This window comes from Priapulus caudatus, unplaced genomic scaffold (assembly GCF_000485595.1).
Source record: "Priapulus caudatus unplaced genomic scaffold, Priapulus_caudatus-5.0.1 Scaffold2411, whole genome shotgun sequence".
NCBI classification, from domain to species: Eukaryota; Metazoa; Priapulida; class Priapulimorpha; order Priapulimorphida; family Priapulidae; genus Priapulus; species Priapulus caudatus.
In genome coordinates, this window is record NW_014579472.1 from 12,753 (window position 1) to 18,480 (window position 5,728).

The 5,728-nt window shown below is 46.2% G+C and overlaps 1 protein-coding gene across 1 annotated transcript in view; it reads right to left on the reverse strand.

Annotated features, from left to right (window-relative positions):
* The window catches only part of LOC106818656 (betaine--homocysteine S-methyltransferase 1-like), a 12,775-nt gene that overhangs the window by 3,674 nt on the left and 3,373 nt on the right, over window positions 1–5,728 (reverse strand). The gene's annotated exons all lie outside the window — the stretch shown is intronic.

The window sequence follows — 5,728 nt, forward strand, 5'->3', positions numbered from 1 at the left end:
GCGGTCTCGCTCTGTTCTTCCCGTTCTCGTCTCCGTCATTCTTCGTCTCTTGTCGATCGCTCTCCGTCGTTGTCTTCGTTTCTCCTACTCTCTTGCTCCTCTTCGTTCCTCCTCTCTCTCCTGTCTCTTCTACTCTCTCTCTCTCTCCTCTCTCTCTCTCTCTCTTCCTCCCTCTCTCTTGTCTTCTCGTCCGCTCTCCGTTTCCCCTCGCAGTTTTCTTGCCAGCAGTGACTTCATCGACTTCCTTCCTGACTGTCTTTTCCTTCTCCAATCTTCCTTGCGTAGTATGGCCCGCTAGATCTTGAAGTATAGTGGAGTACCTTGCGTTGCAGTCCGCAAAGGAATACCCAAGTTTTTTGACTGGTCACTGGCCCACAATATATGTAACGCCCCCCCCCCCCCCCCCCCCCCCCCCCCCCCTGTTATAATTATATGTGTTCATGTTGAATGTATGAAGTAGAAATTCCATAATCTTGTGTATTAAACTGAATAAAACTTTTAATAGGCTTGCTACACAGTGCTAGTTCACATCTTTGCCCCAGCAGAGAGACAAAGGACACGCGCAACATCGCGCCTATAGCGCTTGTGTGCTTTCTCCCGCGACCACAACGCCGACTCCTGACTCCTACATCTCTGTCCTATATATTACCCCAAAACCCCTTACATCCTGAGCGCACATTGTCTACCCTTTCTCCCAGACCGCGTCCTTACTCCCCATTTCTCTCACAATGACCCTGGAAACTGCCCGACTAACACGTTTTTACCTCATTCTCCCTATAACATCAATCTAGCCGCACAAGATGCGCGGTACGCTCTTCTACATAGCAGGGGCGTAAAATCCGTTACCAAGGAGTGGGGGATGATCACTTGCGAAGGTAGGGTCTTGGGTGCGGCCCTACCCCAGAATTTTTTGGAACATTAGACCTCTCTTCAGACTGCGTTTTTCTGCGCGAGCAGGGCGCGGTTGTCCGCGACCCCTTGGACCCTCCCCCCTGTACATCGCCCCTGCAGTAATTTTGACTGATTTAGGTCTGACCAGTTGGTCTCAAAAATTATCATTATTATTCTGAACTTTCAAGTGTGGGCACGAGTGAAGGAGAGTTTTTTTTTTAATCTCAAGCGTGGTTGATATTTTATCATGGGCCATCCCCCCTCCTTCAATGAGCGGGGGGCATTGCATCCTCTCCACCCCCCCCCGGGGGAATTTACGCCTATGCTACAATAGACTACCACCAAAACAACCCTTGGGTCTAGTCGCCACTCGCGTCTCTAACTAATTTATGTATAACATCGGTTAAATATTATGTTTACATGTTATTCTTTATATCTTATGGCAAAACCTTAACACACCTTATAAACATATGGAATTCACGACATCGGGTACACGAAACATGTCCTGCTCGGTATTATTCCATAGAGGAACACTCGCCACGTCTGTTATCCCCGCGTAAAATGCAAGCGTCCATCGGTAGCATATCGCGGTGGACAATTAATATTTTGCGCACGGTGGCTGGTTGTGCCGTCCTGCCCTTACGGCTTACGCATATAATGTAATATACATAATGTTTTTAAATAATATCACACACACGCGCACGCACACGCACAGGCACACGCACACGCACGCACGCACGCACGCACGCACACACACACACACACACACACACACACATCACACAACACACACACACACACACACTACCACTACATCTAACACACACACACCACGAACATATATATCATCACACACACTACCACACACTATACACACCCACACACCACACACGTACACACACACACACACCACCTACACACACACCACACACACACACACACAAATACACATTTCTACGTACCGGTGTAGGCAGCACGACTGTCGCTGACCGCGCTGTACAACTCCTCGTGAGCTGTCTGACGAGGCGGGATGCTGCTCGGCGAGCACAAACGCTCGGTACATTAGTGTCCCCTTCAGGTAAGCCACGCCTGCTCAAACTCATATCATGATAGCCCTCAGCCAACCGATGACAGCTTCACGACCTGCCAGCTCCGTACAACAAGTCCTGTGCGTTATATACACCATAGCATAAACGTAAACCGACCAGGCTCTCCGACTGTTCACGGTCGTGGGTAGGCGAGAAGGCCGAAGCTTGTGGTCTAGCATTAAACGTAATCACACATAGATCTATGTAAGTATCTGAGCAGGGACACGACTAGCTCCTGAGTACATGCGTTTTAATACCTACGCACGGTTATTACTGAATCTGTAACAATTATAAAAACAATCTTTTTCGATTTACACACGATACGTTAATACAATGATTCAACGATACTTCATATAATTCTGTATTATCTCCGTGTGATATAATCTATGGATAATGTCATAATTAACATTTGTAGATTTGATATTATACTCACATAAGTATTGATCACATAATTTTGAGTATACATATTAACAATTACACATTAGTTATAGTTAGTCACGAAATGTGTTATATTTTGCGCGTTCTCACACCCATTTTTCTCAGAACCACTTTTAGAAAATTTATTTTCTGTCTGCTCGATTGCTATCGACACGCATGAATTACGCTTCTCGTATCATATTATCCCTCATGATAAGGTGTCTTGGTCAACAATTTATTGGACGAGCACGAATATTGTTCTCTTATGCTGCTGAGTGAGCGGGTACATCACTCACCTCTAGGCCACACCATACCTCCATGCCACTTGCGTCTGTGTCCCTGTGGCTTACTTTTCCGCCATTCACTACATGGGGGCTGCTTCGCCGGCTCACCCGATCTCACTACGCTCGTACTTCCGCCCTCTCCTGAATAAGCTTCTGCAGGCCCCGCATGGCCGGCCGTGTCAGGTTTTCTCTCAGATTGGGGCGCGCTCTCGTCCCCCAACTTAGTTTTGACAGACACCGTTTGGCGTGACGCCGCTCCTGATGGCTATACTGGGACATGAATTGGTGCTGCGATCGCGATCGAGCGCGTTGTGACATCATTGTTAACTTTACCCATCTTCAATAAAATACCACGTATTTTTAGAACACATAGATCGGAAAAAAAGAAGAAGCGTGGCCTAAATATCTACATATATTTACATAGGGCTCAGCAGGCATCATTCATATCAGTCTCGCTCAATTCAACAAACTCTCGTGTATTGATTAGATAAAGAGCCGAGAGGTCAGTCGTACCGTTTTGAGCGCGCAAACAAATAGATTTAACATTTGACCGTCTATAAAAGACAGTGCTGGTCGTAATTTAATAGACCACAGTATAGGGAACTGGTCACCGTAAATTTGTATACCCAGGCTCCAGATAATTGCTCGTCCCCAGCCCAACGCTTTATTTATTAATAGCATTAGTAACGATTCGCAATACTCTGTGACAGCTTTCTGAATATTGGTTGCAAGCGCCGAATATAACTCACAGACGCTGTTGAATTCTCGGCCCTTTCATTCGTCGAGTCCTATAGGGAGCAGTGTCTGTACTTATCCTCGCAGTTTTTAGGCCGTGCACACACTCGGCCTTTCCAGCAGCCGGAGACTGCGACCGGCTCGGTGCGCGCCACCGCAGTGACTCATAGCGCATCTCGCGTCTCGACCCACTTGAGACTCCACGGTTCGGCGGTTACGATGACGTGTGCGTCACGTCGAGCGCAGGTTTCGTCGCTTGCACGGTTGCCGTTTTGTTACGCGCATTTGACCGTACTCGCCAGCTTAGGTTTCGCGTTTCACTGGTGATAAATCTTCGCTAGCAGCAACCCGTTATGTCGTCTCACGTTTACTATCAATACGGTTTTATTCCAGGCACGATTGCTCTCGTTACTACGATCTGGGCAGTGAGTGCTGTGAGCGACGTTTTATTGGTTCCTCTGCGATGTTTCCCCGTGACCGCATCTCTTGCTGCGCCGTCGCTCACTCGTTTGATGAACGTTGGTGCGTCTTCTTAGCAAAGCTCGACCGCTGTCGTACTCGATTCGTACTACGCTCATACACCGCCTCAGAACTCACGCCGTCTGCGGCGTTCGCGATAACGTTCTGTAATTTAGTTACGCTCAGATCATTTGTACGTTCTGACGAACTTTCAGCGTGGGGCTTTCATCTACTGTGTTCAAATCCAGTCGACTTTCTTTGGGAAGTTTTTTAACTGTAATTAGAAAATTGTGGATCGGGCGGGTTTTGGACCCTTCTGGCCTTCTAACCCACCAGTTTGTCCACATACTCATAGTTTCTTTTCGGATGAGGCCAACACTTACTCACTATGCCATGTTTCCTTACGTAGAAGGACTAACTCGATATTACATTGATTGCCATAGCTCATAGTACCTGGAAAAAATTTATTTTCACGTGCTTGCATTGGCCTTAAGGAGGGTAGATGAGAGATATAGAGAGAAAATATTCATAGGATTCTTTTTTGCGGACTACAATATTAATCAGTTAGTTAGCATTCACTAGCATTATTATACCTAATATCTTATAAGACGGTCATAATCTATGACTATAGAAAATATACTGCATGTGAATACATTACCAGCATAAACGTGGAACACCCAGAAATGAATTCTAGGGGGGGGGGGCGAATCATGCGAGCTCAAGGCAACGAAGCGCGCACTGTGTGGAATTGTTAAAAAGTTGCAATCTAAAAGCAATCAATTTTGGACATCTTTATCTTAGAATATCAGGATTTTTCCTCCTTCAGGGGGTGTCCCCCTCCTGTTTAGGGGGGGGGGGTCGGGGACCTCCCCCGGAAATTTTGTGGAAAGTAACACCACTTCGATGCAATTTCCTGCACTATGAGGCAGCACTATTAAACAATCTTCATCACAATAACATCACTGTTGAGTTGAGTATTTTTACCTTTGGGGACACCAAAGACTAAAATGCTTACTACCAAATCTGTGCTATACATGTACATGTTCTCACTGGGGTTGCCAGTGCAGACTTACCTAGGCTAAAATACCTTTACCCTGAAAATTCTAGGGGGGCGACCGCCCCGTGCTACCGACCCCCCCGTTGACAACTACAGCACTGGAATCATCTCCACCTGAAATTTTGATAAAACGCATATTTTACTGAGAAGTGAGAACCTTAAAACTGCAAAAGAATATGAGAAAAACAACCAGATTTGAACCAAATAGTGCATATTTTCACCCCTTATACAAAATCGGGAATATACTTCCGGTCGGGTCTCAGCACCCCCATCCCCCCTCCCAAAAAGTGAGATGAAATTGAATTTTCCCATTCAACCCCCTGAAAATTCAATATGTCACGTTCCATTTCTGTAATTATACATTAGGAGAGTATTAATAGCGATGACGGATTTGTAGATAAATATCCAGTATTCATTTTCTTCCTGAAAGTAGGGGGGATGAAAGCCACCCCACCTCAATAGGTGTGTTGGGGGGGATATACCACCATCCCCCCGCTATCTACGCCTTTGTCAGATGAACTCAAATTTGACTTTTGATATGCATACAAATATTCATAATCATAATCTTTGTTAGCAGTACTCTACAGGCGCCGCGGAACGATTTTTGAAGTGGGGGTGCTAAATTTGTTACGCTCGACAGTGGCCAATGCATGATTTCGAAGAAGGTGGTAAGAAACATGCGAGGGTATGCGGGTTCTCCCCCAGAAAATTTTGAATCTCCCATTTTCCTCCTGAATGTAGGGGGGGATGATTGTACACGCCATCCCCCCCACGTCAATAAGTGGGGGGATGCATCC